The 19108-nt window shown below is 38.4% G+C and overlaps 1 pseudogene; it reads right to left on the minus strand.

Moving 5' to 3' along the window:
- Nucleotides 1–219: 219 nt before the first annotated feature.
- LOC113179824 (small ribosomal subunit protein eS10 pseudogene) lies at nucleotides 220–722 on the minus strand (annotated as a pseudogene).
- Nucleotides 723–19108: the final 18386 nt, after the last annotated feature.

Raw genomic sequence — 19108 nt, forward strand, 5'->3', positions numbered from 1 at the left:
TCATTTCCATTATTATTGTATGAATATTCCACCTGCTGTGTATTTATTAATTTTGATGTTGATGGACATTCAGGTTGTTTCCAGTTTTGGGCTATTGTAAACAATACTTCTAAAATTATCCCCTTAAATTTTAGTTGGCACACATTGTATATTGTATGCATGTCTTTTTTTTTTTTCCTTGCTACAAGTTTATTCAAAACAAAATAATCCCCTCCAACCTCACTGAGGTGGCTGATCATGTCCATGACCAAATCCACCTTTAAACTGATCCACCTCTAAACTGGAATTCCGTTGATGACCCAGTCCCAGCCTTGGCTTTCTTGTCAGTACCAGGAGGCACAGCACTCTGTCTATAGGTGTCTGTCAGCTTCCCCTCCTCAGTCTTGCAGACTGCTAACCCTCCAGACCTTTAGGCCAAGGCCTGCCGGTTTCTGGTCGGCTACAGCACAGAGTGGGAGGCACAATCTCACGCAGCAGGTGGAGATACTTGCGGAGATGCCCTCCTTGTTAAGGTACCAGTAGAAGTGTCTCCAGGAAAACTGTTCCTTCACAAAGCCTTGAGAGTTGAGAGACCGCATAGCCTTCATGATGTGAAGGTTGGGCACATTCCTGTTTGCCAGCTCTGCGTGCTTGAGCACGTGGAAATCCCTCTTGGCTACCATTATTCCCTCCTGAAAAAGGAGTTCATAAATGGCAATCCTAATTTTCTTGGGCATTAACATTGCAGAGGCTTCAGGGTCCAAGGCCGAGGCTGGAAAGCCATTGTATATATTTCCATGGGAAATCTTTGGAATGAAATCTTCATTTTTAATTGAAGTGCTTAGACTAGATGCATTGTTATTATTTTAATAGTGTTCTAGCTTGACTTTCTCTAATGCTTTATCTATACTATTGATGGAATATTCTTTATAAAAATTAGTTCTATTTCTGTCATTTATACTTTTAAGCCATTTTGATTAATATCCCATTGCTCTGGGAATTAATTGCAAACTCCTTCCATGGCTAACAGGGCTTTCTAAACATCTGACATCTGTTTGCTTCCTCTTTCACTCTTTTTCTATCAAAACTTTGTTCACCTTTCCTACATGTTTCTTTCACAAACTGTTTCCTCTACTATAAACCCTATTCCCTATCATTTCTTTCCTATTTCCATCTCCATTCCTCACCATAGTTTTATCTGGATAACTCCTACTTACTGAAGTCACAGTTTGTCATTTGTGAGATAACATAGAAAGCTGAATTGTCAAACTCAGGAAATTGCAACATTGGAGTGAAACCTGAAAAAGTCTGAGCATGTTGATGAAGTGACTTTTAGGCCAATTCTTCCCAAATGAGGATATGTTTTAGAATCTGTGAGGGTCTAAGTGATGCTTAGTGGTATCATTTACACAAAGGGAGCCATTTCAGTTATAGAATATCTTCTCCTTTATATGCCCCATTAGTTAGATAGCTTGCATTTTCCAGTGAGCTGTGTCCTATAAATTCACAAGTTAGCGCTCTACTTACAACAAGCAACCTCAATAGATCAGAGTTAGCCTATATCAGAGAAGGGAATCTCTTCATTAAAAAACAAAACAAAACAACAAAACCATAGGGCTTTCATTAGTGTGTTTCAAAGGGACAGAGTATGGCATCTCTTTCTAGAGACTGATTCTTCACAATTTCTTCCTTCCCACAGAGGTAGATTGTAGCCCTGCTTTCCTTCCCAACTTCCTGGAGTAAGCAATTCTGCCTTCTTCATTTGGATAGGTATCCCTACCAGTATTGCCCTGATTTCTTCGGGTTTTTTTTTTTTTCCCACTGAAGTGGTTTCTGATGTATTATAACTTCTTGGTTTCCAATTCCCTTAGCCCTCCACATTGTGAATTCCATTAAGATGTTGATTATGTGTATTTTAATTACTGTGGTGTGCCTGATGCTTGACATTGAACCTGGACCATAATAAGGATTCAACGATATTTCCAAATCGTGGAATTGTCTAAATATGTCTGCTCCTTTACACTGAAGTCATTTGTTTAGTTGGTATATAAGCTGACATGTTGCCTTTAGAGCTTGTTGAATAAAGTTTATACATAGTTAACTTTGATGGATGATTTTAGCATGGCAGGAAGAAAAAGATTCATGGGTTTCTTGTACAAACCTTGTCATAATAATTAGATTTTATATTCTGATCGAATATAAAGCATAATATATGTCTTTGACCTTTCCAGAGATGTTTTATTTATTTCCAGGCTCATTTCTGCTGAATGACTTTGTGTTTCATTATCTTTCTCTTTTTCTGTCATTTATTCAGTCTTCTCCTTTTCTGTCGAATTGTCTATCTGCATCTGTTTGTAATTTATATTTTCTTTGTTTTTCTTTAAAATCTGTTCTCTTTCCCCAATCTTTGTCACCTCCAAGAATTTAAAAACTTAGATTTCTCTTGTGTTTGAATTTGAGATTGAAATAGATACTTCTTGTTACCATAAATAATTAGTGGTTTAGAGGAAGCTTTGCTCACAAAGCTGATCTCCATTTTATCCAGGAAGTTGACTGATAAGATTATGGTAAAATGATAGCACTGATAAGATTATAAGCTCTTGCAATTTCAAAATTATGCCACAACATCTCAGTGAAAAGTGATATATTCACTTGCTGATCTGGGCTCAAACAATACCTCACTTTAATACGATTCATAATATTAATGTTGCGTTCATGTGATAGCTGACATTTTTCTGAAACTAAGGCATTATCAGGTTTGCAAATAGAATCTGATACTAACTGCCTCCACATGGAGTCTTTTGAATCAGATATGTCCATGCCTTCATATTCCATAAACTGGTTCAATTGTGTCAATTTTTTTCCTCCAACTTGCTTCTCTGTTCTAATTGCTGCTAAATCTCTTTTCAGATAGTATTTATAATATCATTGGCTTCACTGAGTGTGAATACATCATTTATGTAATTAGTTCACCTCTATTCTTATCCCATTATCTAGTCTTATTAACAACAATTAAAGTAATACAACTTGGGTTCAGTCTAATTTTAATCATATGTGCAAATATGGGCACTAGAATTATAGGGAAGTAGCCAGCAATAAGGTGATCATCTCAATGTTTTAAAATAAGTTCATATTAATTTTTTCTATAATTATACAAATAGATAAATACAAGTTTAAACTTGGAGAATCCTCAGGTTCTTGAGACTGTGTTTTTGGATCCCCAGAGGGTGACAGAGACTCAACTGAGAAATAGCAGCACTGCCCCTCTCCCTTCAATTCTTAGACCAGGGAGTCTCAAAGTTTGGTCCCTGACCAACAGCATCTGCATCACCTGAAAAGTGGTTAGAAAAGCAATTCTTTGGCCCTAACCTGAACCTACTGACTTTGGGTGTGAGGCTTTGCAATCTGTGTTCTAGCTTCCCAGTTGATTCTCAGGCACAGTACAGCATGAGAACTGCTGTTATAGATTATGAGTAAATGCTATTTGCCTGGAATAGAAGATTTTAAAGCAATATAATTGTATGTATTCTAGGATAGGCATGTAACTTGGTAGCATAAATCATTATGTAGCATAAATCATTAAATCTTCTATCTCAACCATATAAAAGGGCAACGTTCTTATAAACCATGCTTTAAAGCATCAAGAAGGCAATAATAAGATTAAAATAGGGCTATTCTAAGACTGGAAGGTGGGGGCATCATGGGCTGGACCCTAAAAGTTACCTATGATGGTCAAATTGAGCCAGTAGAGAGTAGGGTCAGAGAGTGTAAAAGTGTGTTCGAGAGAAATGATGTGAAATCTGAGTATTAGGAGTTAATAACCAGTGTTCATTAACAAACCAAACCTAAGTTCTGAACTAGTTGGAGACAATAGTTTGCTAACTTTCTGTTGCCATGGAGAATCATTTGGACTAGATAAGACCTGTTATTGTGAGATGGCATACTGCTATTACTGTTAAAACTTCAGTGCCCTGACAAGTATGGTTTAGAAAGATGTGTAAGGGTCATTTTTTTAAATTATACTTGAGAATGTATCAGAATCTGAACATGGTCTATGTCCATCCGGCTGGCACCTAATCATTCAGGAGTCAGTGTGCACTTCACTTCTCCAAGGGAATTCTCCTGTAAGGGATTTTTCCTATGTGCTTCACAGTGTTCTGAAATTCTCCCATCATAGGACTTTCCTACTATAATGTAAAGGTCTTGCTTCTGTCTTTCCTAGTATGTTATAAACTTCATGACAGAGTATGTTAGGCATCTCTACAACTCCACCATCTTTGGGGATTCCCTAGAAAGGCCATGGAGAACTTCATATGGATGTACTTAAGGATAAAATCTGTTACAATTGTGTAATAAAGTTACACAGCCAAATCATAAGAGAAAAACAAAACAAGCAGATTCTGGAAGAATCCATGTGCAGTCTTTCTTACGTTTATTCCATCCTACAAAGGGACAAAAATAACATACTCTTCCCCAGCAACGAAAACACAGCAAACTTCCTGTGATTTTTCTGCCTAGGCAAGCTCATTAGAGACAGAGCGCTGCATAACATGTTCCAAAATTCAAGATCCCCAAAAGGAAGGCAGGCACACAGCCTACACTGTCTAACCACAGTCTATCCCTTTTTCAGTTAACTGTTTTCTAGGAGTACTCCGAGTGCCATATTCCCAGAGGCTAGGGAAGGCTAACCCTTGCAGGAGGACTCTTCTAAGGATAACTGTCGAGCCTACTGTGTTAGTTCTTCTTTGTATAAGGACCACGTCTTATTAGCCATATTTCCTGCTATTTCTTTAGCAACGAGCACATTGCCTGAGACAGAAAATCTTCAGGAAATAATTTGCCAAATGGATTTCTTAAGGCAAAATTGATAGACATGCACAAAACAAAAATGTGTTTCTAGAAGTTTTGGCCTGTGATTGTTTGCATGTGTACATGTACACACATAGGGAAAACACTTGAAAATGTTCCACGTTTGACTGTTAACCTTTCTTTTGAGTTACTTAAGAGATATAAAGCTCTGGAAATTTGCAAATTTTGAGAATTCAAGTCACTGACTCACTGAAGCTCTTATTTACCTGTCAGAGGATCTGAGGGCTGGTTCAAGACTTTGAGTACCCTTTAATGTGGCTCAAGGTGATTGAATGTACATAAGTATAGGAATAAAGCTGTCCTATATTCCCTCCTTCCCAGACAGAAACAAGACAAGAATGCCCACTCTCACCATTCCTTTTCAAAATAGTCCTTGAAACTCCAGCCAGAGCAATAAGGCAAGAGAAGGAAATAAAAGGGATACAAATAGGAAAAGAAGAGCTCAAATTATCTCTGTTGATGACATGTTCCTATATTTAGAAGATACAAAAACTTCAGCAGAAGACTGCTAGAGCTGATAAGCAAATTTAGTAAACTAGCAGGATACAAGATCAACATATATAAATCAGTTATTTTATACTCCATTATTGAGTCTGCTTAAAAAGAAATTAAGAAAACTATTTCACTCCCAGTAATCTAAAAAAAAAAATGCCACTTGGGAATCAATATAATAAAGGATGTGAAGGACCTCTACAATGAAAACTATAGAACACTGAAGAAAGAAATAGAAGAAGACTTTTGGTGGTGGAAAGACCTTCCATGTTCTTGGATAGAAAGAATTAATATTATCAAAATGGCCAAACTACCAAAAGTGTTACACAGATCCAATGCAATCCCCATCAAAATACCAATTACATTCTTCACAGAACTAGAAAAAGTTATAAAATTCATTTGGAAAATTTAGAGACCCAAAATAGCCAAAGCAATCATGAACAAAAAGTGATGCTGGAGGCATCAGAATACTGGACCTCAATTATACTTTAGAGCTATAGTAACAAAACCAGCATGGTACTGGTACCAAAATAGGCTTCAAGACTAATGGAATACAACAAAAGACACAGATAAAAACCCATATAAATATGGTTATCTGATACTATACAAAGTTGCCAAAAATATACATTTGAGAGAATATAACCTTTTAAACAAATAATGTTAGGAAAACTGGAAATCCATAAGTGGAAGAATGAAATTTGATCTCTATCTCTCATCCTGAACAAGAGCCAACTTAAGGTGGTCAAAGACCAGAAACATCAACTGCTGGAAGAAAATGTAGGTCCAACATTCCAATGTGTTGGCATAGGAACCAACTTCCTTAATAAGACTCCTAAAGTGCAAGAAATAAACCCAAAAATCAATGAGTAGGATGGCATCAAATTATAAAGCTTCTGCACAGCAAGGAAACAGTTAAAAGCATGAAGAGAGAGCCAAAAGAATGGGAGAAAATCTTTGCTTCCTGCTCTTAAGATAAGGCATTAATATCCAAAATGTATAAAGAACTCAAAACACACACACACACACATAAACAACAACAACAAAACCCAACCAACCAAACAACAATAACAACAAAAAAAAAACCTCCAATTAATAAATGGGAAAAGGAACTAAACAGAAATTTTTCAAAAGAAAAAAATACAAATGGCCAAAAAATACATGAAAAAATGTTCAACATCTGTAGCAATTAGAGAAATACAGATTAACACTACGTTGAGATTGCATCTCACTCCAGTTGGAATGGCAATTATCAAGAATACAAATAATAATAAGTACTGGTGAGAATGTGGGGGAAAAGTACACTTATATGTTATGGATGGGACTGCAAGTTAGTGCAACCACTCTGGAAAGCAGTGGAGACTCCTCAAAAACTAGGCCTAGAGTCACCATCTGACCTAACTATCCACTCCTGGGTATACATATCCAAAAAGATCTAAAATCAGCATACTACAGAGATACAGACACATCATTGTTTATAGCAGCACAATTCACAAGAGCCAAGTTACAGAACCAAACTAGACACCCTTCAACAGATGAATGGATAAAGAAAATGTGGTGTATATTCACACTGTAATATTACTCAGCCAAAAAGAATGAAATTATGGCATTTGCTGGTAAATGCATGGAACTAGAGACTATCATACTAAATGAAATAAGCCATACCCAAAATTTTAAAGGTTGAATGTTTTTCTCTCATTTGCAGAAGCTAGTTCAAAATATGGAGGACGGGGAAGAGAGAGACAAAGAAAAACGTTGAGAGTAAGGGGGAATTCCATCAAAATAGAAGAAAGATTGGTGAATTAGATGAAGGGGATGGAAGGGGAGGAGGAGGGAGTGGATAAGGGAAGAACAGTGGAATGAATCTAACTTTCCTATGTACATATATGAATATGCCACAGTGAATCTCACTCTCTTGTATCCACTAGATACTAATTTTTTTAAAAAAACTACTAAAAATTTAAAAAAAGAAGTTGTATTACTTCTTCAATAAATAATTTTCCTTCTCTGTCAGGGGGAAAATAACATGAAGCAGTTTTATACTTGTAAGAAAATGAAGATTTCTGTCAGAACAGATCAAATATGACACAGAAAACCTGAAGCACCCTTAGCATTTGCTCGGTAACTGAAAAAGTAATTGAGAGAAACACTGAGTACAAACTAATTACATACTTTTCTAAGATACATGTTTTAAAAGTGTAGGGTCCATCTGGCCTTGACATCTACAAAATCCCTATATAATTAAAAGGGAAGGAAATAAACAGTGGAAGTTTAAAATACAAAACAAAAGGTGACTATGATTTGGCCTCTCCTCTCAGAAAACTTATACTGGAGCGAGGAAAAAAGACCCAAGAACAAACAGGATGTGCTAAGTACAAAAAGAGAATATTATATAACTACAGAAACAGCATACAGGAATAAGTTATTAATTCTCTAAGAAGGCAAACTTCAGTATAAGGCAAATTTTTAATTTTTTGTGGGGGAGGGGTATCAGGGATTGAACTCAGGGGCACTCAACCACTGAGCCACATCCCCAGCCCTATTTTGTATTTTAGTTAGAGACAGGGTCTCACTGAGTTGCTTAGTGCCTCACTTTTTGCTAAGGCTGGCTTTGAACTCACGATCTTCACAGCCTCCCAAGCTGCTGGAATTACAGGAGTGCGCCACCGAACACAGCAACATAAAACAATTTTTAAACTGGATTTTGAAGGATGAATAAGAGTGAAAATGAAGAAAGGGAAAGCATGCAGTGTTAGAAAAGTTTTAAACATTGGATCCTGGGTAATTACTAAAACCACAGAATGAGGATTTTTATTTTAAGCAACATTGAAAACTAAGGTACTATTAGCAAAATATTTTCAGCAAAATATTTTCAGGATGATGTGTGAAGTTCACTAAAAAATATGGAAAATCTTGAAGGGTCAGAAAATAAAAAGAGAATGTGGCAATCACAGAAGTGTATGAACCCAGACACAGAGGCTGGCATTGCCAAGGGGATGACAAGTTTCATTTGTAAACTCAGGATTTTTTGTGTCAGTGACCACTGGGGAGAAAGACTGAGTGTTTGACTCTGTCTGAACAATACAGAAAAAATGCTGAGACAAGCAGAAAACTAATACTAGAGATTATATACAAATCTCTTCATAAAAAGAGTAGAGCCGACTTAGTAGTTGGCAAATAGCCTAAAACGAAGATGCCATGAGTGTTAGTCAGCTTTCCATTGTTATGACAGAATACCTTGGATAAATGACTTAGAAGAAGAAAAGGTTATTTTGGCTCAGTATCAATCTCTGTTTGCTTTGGGCCAGTGACAGACAGTACAGAACATCATGGCGGGGAGGCCATCGTAGGGAAGTCCTGCTGACCTCATGGCATCTAGGGAGCAAACAGGAAGAGAAAGGGGCCAGGGTCCCAAAACCCACTTCAGGGGTACACCCCAAGTGACCTAACTATTTACCTAGAGGCCCCAGCTCTTGAAGGTTCCACCACCTCCCAGTAGTGCCATTGGCTGGGACCAAGCCTTTAACACGTGGACTACTGAGGGGTGTTTTAGATCTAAAATACAGCACCAGGTGTTTGATTTCAAGGGTTTATTAGAACTTCTGTCCTATGCAGTAGTTGGTGACTTTGGAATTATAATGGCAAGTAGAAGAAGTAGAAAATATGAGAGAGAATAACTAGAAGACTACGGAAACTGTCAAGGTGAGAAAAAGCTAACCTAATAATTCTAGTTTCCAGTCACAGTCAAAAACATGGGTCATAATGAATTTACACATTCTGATGGCACAAGAGTTTGCTAGAAATCAAAATCCCTCCAAAAAGCAAGGCTAGTTAGTAATTTCCAAAGCAACATTCTGAAGCTGTATAAGCAAACCCTATGAAAAATTTTAACACATAAAGAACGGTGATTGCAAAAATAAGGAGTTATTTAAGACTCGCAAAGGAACATAGGTAAAAAAGTTGTATAGAAAGGAGCTGTGGAAGCTAGCCATCACCAGGGGGGAGAATAAAGTCTTTGAAGCATTTTCATTTTTCAGTTAAATGCACGAGTTTCATAATTAACTCTGAAAGATATTCATTCATTTGTGCTTCCATTTGTTCACTTAATAAACACTGAAAATCAACTATGTGCCATATACCATGTCAAAAGCTAGAAATACAAAATAAGACTCAGTCCTTGTGCTTTTGGAGCCCAATGTCTGTGAGGCCTTCATGTAATAAAAGACTGTGGAACAGTGAGATAGAAGTTATAACAAGACTTATGGCCACACCACTCTGCCATACAGCCTGCGGTGGAGAGTGGGAGGAGAGGATTTTTGTTTTTGAAGAAGAGCTTTAAGAACTGAACTTTCTCTCAACAAATATGTTCGAGTGTGTACTATAAAATGCTGAAATAGAGCCACGCGAAAAATTCTCCTTGAGAATCGAACAAAATGTACTCATCCCTGGAATGAGCATTTGCTTATTCTCAGGATCTTCCTTTCACATTTAGAGTGGGGTGCATGAAGACAGTGGGCCAGACTTGAAGATTCCAAGGGGGGATCCTTCTACACACTATCTGAGTCATCCACCCCAGGGAAGATTTTGAAGTTGGGGAAACTGGAGAAAGGTTTAGGTTTGGAGGCTTATGAATCACTCTGTGAGCTTTACAAGTGAAATTTCACACAAGCTATATTCCTGGCTACCTAGATCCATGTCTATGTCTATTATAGCCAGTGTGAATGCAATATATAACAGCAAGATAAATCATATTAGAAAACAGAAAGCAACAAACATTGGGGCATTAGGTATATCAAGGGACAAGAAAAAATGATACGCAGCGTTGGACATGAATCTGTTTCCATTCAGTGTCTTCCTTTTCATTTGGAACTGGGGATCATGCAGATAATTAGAAAGAAATGACTGCTTACTCAAGATGCTACACTGTAGGGTAGTGACTAAGTATAGAATCCAGAATCTGTGTAGCTCAATCCAGGCAGCACCACAGATTCCTGAAGGACTCCGGGCACAGCAATGAACTTAGTAAAGCCTTAGATTTCTCATCTGAAAAATGGGGATGTAGTTGCATTTTTTCCTTAATCATGTTATGGGGAAGATTACACGATGCACGCAAATACTTTAATACATGTGATGATAATGAAGAGCCACCCAGGCTTTAAGAGTGGGGCATGGCCACCAGGACCCTTTGGTTCAATGGTTTTCTAAGTTTTCAGGCTCTTGGTTTCACATGGGACAGGGCTGGCTTCATGGATGTGTGAATCACGCAGCAGCTGAGGCTTGCTGAAAGAGGAACTCCGCACTTGGTTTAATGGTGGGCTGATGCCATCTTAACATTAATAATTTCTTAATCAGTTTTAAACAAGAGCTCTGAATCTTTATTTTGCAGTGAACCTTGCAAATTTTATAGCTGGTCCTAGGGCAGGGAACAATAAAAAACCCAAGTTTGAGTCTTATCCCATATCAATTAAATTAGAACCCTCAAGGCTAGAACCAGAGTATTCTTACTTTTAAAAGCTTCATAATAAGGTAAATCTTACACATAGCAGAGTTGAGAATCAGTGCCTTGGGTTTCTGGTTGATCTGACAATAGTCCAGTGGACTTTTTTTTTTTCTCCCTTCAGTGGCTTATATAAGCTTGATGGGGGACATGGTTTTGGTTTTCTTGGTATGAGAATTTAAATACAAGAGCATTAACATATTTACTCCATCTTTGAAACATGTGTAGCATTAGACTGCATACTGAAATGCCCACATGACTACATGATGTTGGGCCCTAGAATCAGATCTTAGGACAGAACTCTTCTGAATCTGTAAAATAGGACTGAAAATAACACTCAACATCCTCTATTTGTTGTGAGAACTAAATGAGGTGATACATATCAAGTGTGTTACAAAAACCTGACAGACAGTAAGTGTTCAATAAATGTGAACTATTATGAATCATCTGATTGCTGCAAGTTGTTTTTGGTTTGATGGGGATCCCTCGATGACATAAACATCCCTCATCACAGGAACATCAGGGTATTTGTTCCAAAGGACATATTTAACTATTTTTCAGAGTGCAGAGTATAAAGAAGGCACTTAGAGGAGGAAGAGGAAGAGTGGGTAAAAGCCTCCCTCACCACAGCACAAGACCAAGTTGTAAATAGTTCACTTTCCCTGCCAAGCTAGGATGAAGAAAAAATAGATGTTGTCTTTAGGCATAATTAAGCCATAAACACTCAGCCTTAATTTGTAGTCTGAAATTTTAATTCCCTATTTCCTCTGTAAGGGTCCGGCGGAGCGTCTGAGGGAGAGACCACACAAGAGACTGGCTTATGCAATTGGCAAAAGGGGATTTATTGAACCAGCATGCTGGGGCTCAAGGCTCACTCAGGAAGGGAGAGCAGCCCAGAGCCCAGAACAGAGGTCAAGCAGAGCTTAAGTACACTTTTTGGGGAGGGCGGGGGGCTTTGCATACATCAGAACAAATCATCATAAGCGGGTACACATTTAAACGGATTGGTTTTGGAGCCTGGATGCTTACGTGCCACGCTATTTGGAGCCCTTAGCTAATAAACAACCAGGGAATCAATGGAAATATTTACTGGGCAGTTCAGGTATTGTCCTAACAGCTACAGAGATTACAGGTTCCGGGGGTAGCAGAGGAATTTTAACAATACCTGGCCTATTATTTTTTTTTAGCCCAAGCCTTTCAATTTAGAAACTTTACAATGCCCAGTCTTTTACACTTTAACTCAGACTCTTGCAGCTTAGAATCAGCTTAGAAATTTTACCTTTACACTTCCATTTGAGAAAACAGTGGCATTTTGCTACTATTGCAGGGAGAAAAAAAGTTACAACTTTTAGTGGAGAATTACAAAGAACTGGGTAAACACTGATTTAATTGGAATTCATCAAGAAAGTCCAAAGCCAGAAATTATCTTCTTGACACCTGTTTGACATGTTTACCTGGCATGGTGGTTCTGTCTGACAGCACTTTGGGACAACTTGGCAAACTTACATAAATTCATACCGGGGATCTAGACCTACCCATAACCAATTATTTCAATTTTTGAAGATGAATTCTGGGACATCAATAGTGGAAAAATATTCCGCCACACTGTTGATTCTAATATGTACCAAGATAGGAAAGATAGAAATGAGAAGAGCCCTTGTGGAACCCTCAAAGACAAAAGCTCCAAAACTAACTCCAAGCCAGACAAAACCGATGACAACCAAACAAATAAACCCGATACAAAGACAGTCTACTTGACATTCTGGATGAACTGTGTCTCCAAACAAACAACAATGGTTAGATTCAGTTTTTTAAAAAAGCTATAACAAAACGTAACTCCAACCTCCTTGCCTTGAGTAAATCCTTTTTTGGTTGAACAACTTCAAGGATCCAAGCGCTGGCCCTGTGGGTATCCTGGCTGCAGAGCAAATTCCAAGTCTTGGGTAGGGCTTTTCTGCAAGCTGTCCCTGACTTTTAAGCTTTCTTCTTATCTCAGCTGTTTGGAGTCCCCTTCGCACCTCAGCTACACCTGAGCTCCCTTGAGCTCCCTTTATTCTGAAACCAGATTTAAAGGTAGGTGATTAGTATAGCTAGGTGCATCCGGTCTGATATGGAGTCTAAAAAGGAAAATGGAGTTCATAAAGAAAATGAACCGAGAAATCAGAACTACACTTGGGAGATTGAAATGTTAATGTCCCCAAGGCACCAGGGCCCCAAGTTCTAAAGAACTGTTAATGAAGCAGCTCTCAGCAAATAGGGAGGTGCTAGTCAAATCACCCCAGGACCTTCCTTCCAGGATCACTCCTCCCCACCCCCGTGGCTCACCTGTCTTCTACCTTTTGGCCTTCCCATCTGGTCCCCTTCACTTGCAAGATAGAGGGAGATAAGCAAGATGAAGGACAGAAATGTAGGAGAACAAAGGAAGACCTTAGCTATGAAAGGGATAAGACCTCCCCATCCTATGGATTCTGCCTTTCAGGTCCCCTTCTTCCTGGGGGAAGTCTTTGCAGCTGTCCTTTCACTTTCCACTCTACACTTGCCTCCATGTGCTTCTCGGGTATACTTCAGCATCCGGGAAGCAAGGATTTGTCATAGTAACCCACAGTATCAATTCCCCTGCAAAGCGTGGAGGGAACTTCTCTATAATGTTGTCACAGCAACACAGCCCACCTGTACCTGTACCTCTACTCCTCGATACCGCCTTTCCTGAGGGATGCTACCCCTCCCACAGACCTGTGTCTAGCATCAATTTCTAAGACTTCTGCAAAATGCTTCTTGCAGTATGTGGAGGGGATTGCAAAGGACACCTTAACCCCAATACCTGAGGGTCTACCTGAGTCTCCAACCTGCTTGTTTACTCTGGGGGACCCATCCTGGCCTCTGGGTGACTCTGAAACAAAGAGTCTCCTAAACTACAAAGGCAGCTCTTTTAGGATGACTCTATATAGGGAGTGACCCTATAAAGAGAAGTGAGAAAAGGACAGAGGTAAAACATGATTTAATCATCTAATAACCACTGAGAGGGGGCTGCCCATTGTAAACACCTGGATGAACCCTGGATCTCTTCTCCACCCAGAAGCTAGTGCTCTTTCTTTAAGTAAGTCAGATCAAGTCACTCCCCCTCTTAGAAGTTTCCAGTGAACTCACTCCACAGTCTTCACCATGGCCCAGAAGACTCAATGGGGTCTGCACACCTGCTTATCTCATCTCCTCACTTACAGTTTTTGCTACTCATGAGCTTCAACTGCATTGACCTTTTGGCTATTCCTGGGACATACCAGGCACCTCAGGGCCTTTGTACTTGCCTTTCCTCAGCTCTGCAAAGGAATCCCCTAGAACCCAGCGTGACTTTCCTCCCTTCCTTAAGAGAGAGACAAGCTGAACCTCCCTTATTTATTTATTATTTTTCCTTTTTGTTTTGAAGAAATGATAGGCTCCCAAGAAATTGTCATGGTGGTGCAATGAGGTCCTGTTTAACCTTCATCCACTTTCTCCCAATTGACACTCCTTATTTAAAACACTCCCAGTACCCATCTCTCCTACTCTCTCTTCCCTTACCCTGCTTTGTACTTCTTCATGGTATTTACATCCATCTGTCATGTCCTATAGTTCTTGGTTTATTGTCTTGTTTCTCCAACTAGAATGAAAACCCCATTAACGTGAGACTTTATTTGGTCCATGGCTGAATTTTCAGTGCCTAGATTGGGGAATATTAAATCTAAATTGGTTCCAAGTAAAGTTCTAGGCCATATGTTGGAAGTTCATTGAAAAGACATCCCTTGGCAGAGGTCTTCCTGCAGAGCACTGAGAGCAGATGTCCAGCATTTCCACTTGAATGTCTCAGCATGTTACCAGATAAGCCACAGCAGGGCAGGGACTCTTTGTTTTCCCCATGAATTTCTCCCCAGTACCTGAAGCAGCACAGAGTTATCACCTGTGCTCAATATATATTTGTTCAATGAATATGCAAAATTAAACCCTTCCCATCCTTCAGTTCAAGCATAAACCTGGAAGACAACATTAAATTCTCTCTTTTCTTTATGCTTTACATGAAATTACATATCAGTTTTTATGGATTGTACTGTATTTATATCTATGCAATTTGCCTAGTCTTATGGCCACATTTTAGACTTTGAATATCTCTCACTTGATTGTTATTACAAACCTGATCTCCCTGGGTTTAGTTTCCTTCTAATTTATTCTTTTAGTTTATAGCTAGAGTATAGACTTTTCTTCTAACCAGATTTAATTGTGTCTTTTTTTTTTTAAAGTTGTTAAAGACTTTCTGTTGTGCTCAGGGTAAAGTTCAAACTTCTTAATATGATTGATATGTTTTGAATGCTTGGATCCTGCTTCAGTCTCTCCTATCAATCTCAAATCCAGTCATACTGGTGTGGGACCTTGTCTTAGCTCTGGAACTTTGCACACATTTGACAGGAGGTCTTGCTGCTGCCAGAGGAAGCTTTTTCCTTCTCCCCACCCATGCAGCTACTCTAACCACTTTCCCTCATCCCCTTTCAAGATTGGGCTATGTGCCTTATGGAAGCACCTTCTCCAAACACACCCTGTATCTCTGCAAAGGTCAAGGCAGCACCTGACTTGTCCAGCACTGTATCACTAGCATGGAACACAACCTCTGGTACACAGGAGGGATTTAGCAAATGTCTCTTTATCGACTCTTCAGGTATAATGCATAGAGAGCGTAGTGCCAAGGAGAGTATGCTGTGTTGTTTAAGTTCAAATCTGTATTTAGAATATATCCTAAAATTTCACACAAGTATTAATTTTTTTTTAACATGCAAATGTATTCCTAGGGTCTGGGAGTATGCTTAGCATGTTGTAAATACTTAGAAAATGTGAAATGCATGTTGCATATATTATCACAGCAATCTTTTTAAAAATATTCTTGCTCAGTTCTGGTACAAAGTCAAGTTGATGACAAGAATGAAAACTTAGGCAAAGGAGGAAAAATTTAAATCATTACATCTGTAGTAATGCGGACACCTTCTGATTTTAGTAGAAATAACCAAAAAATTTCCTGTTTTACAAAATTTTCTAAGATATTTAAGTTATTTTTAAGGGACACATAAAATGAATTTGAATTAGATACGAACAAGATAACACCCTCACAACACTTACTTGTAGAATCTTAGGAAGGCAATATGGTATAGAGGCTAGGGCAGACTTGGAATTCCACATTGGTCTGGTCACTCACTAGATGTTCAAACCAGTCAAATTGTATTCCTGGAAGTCTTCATTTATAAAATTGTAACATAAGAATAATACCACCTAAATTTTAAAGGATGTATTAAATGAGCTAAATGCTATATATAGCTCTTGGTATTGAAAAACCAGCCTCTACCTCAGAGCAAAGCCTGTCCAAGGAAGGGACATCACCTTTGTCCTTGGAAAGATCCACAGAGCACATCCCCACCCTGCTAAGTGGTTTATCTACAAATAATAGGAGAGATCTGCTGCGCCAGGTGTTCCTGACTCAGTCAGGCTAGGTGGGGATCCATAGCAGCCCCCTAGCAGCCACCAATCATCATGAGACAGGGAAATACCTGGGATGCCAGATGACCCTCCCAGTAGTTTATGGTGTTGGGAAACCATGTAGTTCAGCATGAACACCCTCTTGGCTTAAACCAATCAGTTCAAATGAATCCCCCTCTTGTAGTAACCAATCACCCTTACCCAACTTGTTCCCGCCAGTGAATGTGCTAGTCCTGTTTTAGAGTTGTTTTTTGATTTTCCCGAGATGTGTGATGATTTGCTAAGAGATGCTATGATGTATGTGAAGTCCCTGCCTTCTCCAAAGAATGTATAAAACTGCTGCAAACCCTGGGCTCCGGGCCTCTCAGCATCACCAGTTGCTGTGTGTGCGCGCGGAGAACTGAGCTAGCTCGCAATAAACACCTCTTTGCTGTTTACCTCGATCTTGGTCTCTGGTGGTCTTTTGGGGGTCCCGAATTTGAGCATAACAGTATACCCAACACATAGTATTTTGGAAATAGTGCCTGATACTATTTTCATTATTACTTAAAGGTAGTCCAGTCCCCCTTCCTGTAACTATTTCTGCTGAACAACAGTTCAACCTTTGTTTTGATGCCTCACTGAAGCTACCTGGTGATCCATTCACTGACGATGCCTTAGTACCACCACCATGCAGCATGCCTAAGATTTTAAGAAAGCAAATGTAAACTAGTCTATAATATTTATAACGAAGGGAACTCCTGTTGCAAAAAATAACAAGGATTATGCATTCCAGGGAAACTATGTGGAGATGTCTACAATGGAAATAGCCTTTAATGTTTCAATATTGGGAAGTTTATGGTGTGGTTTTCCCTGTTTCAATTGAAGTCACAGATCAAGAATTGTCTTGGGGTGGAGTGATGATCAGAGAGCAATTTTAAGAACACTACTTCACAAGACGAATGTTAACAAAAGTCAAGTGGATATATTGTGCATGGTTGATGACCATTCTGACATAGGCATATGTCCAAACACATTAACTTGTATACATCAACTATGTGCAATTTTTTATATCAATTTTACCTCAATAGAGATGTTATAAACAGAATTCTTGCTGAATTAAAAAATATGCTGGATTTTCTGAAGCTCAGCAGGAGAAAGCAAAGTTTCAAGTAATGAGTCATATAGAAGGAACATCTGTTGCATCTAGGAATGGGCTGTTGGGACCAAAAACATTTTTTGGAAAATAGAGAAGCTAAACCTATGCCACAGATAGTTTCACAAATAGTTTCCAAGAATAAAGCAAAAGAGAGAGAGAGAGAGAGAGAGAGAGAGAGAGAGAGAGAGAGAGAGAGACAACTGAGACACACAATTGGATTCTGCTCTTATGGCTACCAAACCAATGTTCTGTGGCATCATGCCAACCTTATTGTTTTTGTTCTATAATAAGCTCTGATCTTTAAAGTTCTCTTGAGAGAATCAATCAGAATGGAATTTCAAATGTTATTCGCATTTGATTACATGATTCACAAAACACTGTTCTCTAAGCTCAGCATGCACATGTATTTCTTGTTCTGAACTGTACTTACACTGAAAACTAGAAGACCTCTGAGAGTGACTCTCAGGACTGATTCGAATCCTGTCTTTGCCACTGATAAGCTGTGGACGTATTCAATGAATTATTTCACTCAGTGGAATGGATTTGCCTCATATTTCACTTGGGAACTATATCTACCATGTATAATTGTAAAGAATAAATGATAGGCTCATTACAGAGTATTCTAAATGCTTTCCCTTCTATCTTCTCCAAACAACTTGCCAACGTTAATGAAATCTCTAGATAAATGCCCTGAAAGGCAGGACAGAGAGTGTTATTGGTAGCAATGCATTTTGTAGTGGATCTTTCATCCTGTGGGTGACCAGCATCAAAGTCTGCTAATAAGTGAGATTTCAGAAGGGATCTAGTATACTCGATGATCAGTGTAAAAAAAAAAAAAAAAAAAAAAAAAAAAAGAAAAAGCCTAACTTACCTTTTATGGGCATTGGATTATTCTTAATAAACAGCTAAAATATTTAAGCATGAATATTAGTTATTTGTTGACTGACATCTATGAACCAGGCACTTTTCAGATAATATTTTATTTAAACTCAGTACAACTGGACTTAATGGCATTTTTATCACTTTTGACATGTAGATGGAAGTCTTGAGATGCAGAGTTGGATGCACTGACAAAAAGTGGCAGAGTCAGGGTTTAAATCTGGCCTGCCTTCTAAAATTGGGCACTTTATCCTTCACTCTGGTTCCCTAAATCATGCCTTTCTTTACATGGGTTAGCATTATTTAGCACTTTCTAATCAGTATGGTCCTATTACAATTTTAAGGATTTGATCCTTCTTATGTTCATCTTAAGACCCATGTATTGTCTTTTATTACTTATAAAATACATTACATAGCTATAGTTTTTCGTTTGTCAATCACACCTCAAAGAAGGCTTAAAAATCAAATAAATGCATAAATTTTTAAAAATTTGATTACAACTTGATGTCTAAGTAATCCAAACCCATATTTTAAAAATTGATTCCTCTCTTCTTTTCTTATTCCCTTCTTTTCTGTCTCTCTCCTTCCTTTTTCTTCTCTTCCCTTTGGTCATTTCAGTCCATTAAATATTATATATGTACATACAAAGATGTATGCACAGAAATGTGGTAAAGAACTCCAGATATATGTGCTTACAGTGTTAAAGTACACCATGTCAGGGAAAGGCACTTTCTAAGCAATGGAAAGTTTGTACAGAATGAATG

Source organism: Urocitellus parryii, chromosome 7 (genome assembly GCF_045843805.1).
Source record: "Urocitellus parryii isolate mUroPar1 chromosome 7, mUroPar1.hap1, whole genome shotgun sequence".
Lineage (NCBI taxonomy): Eukaryota > Metazoa > Chordata > Mammalia > Rodentia > Sciuridae > Urocitellus > Urocitellus parryii.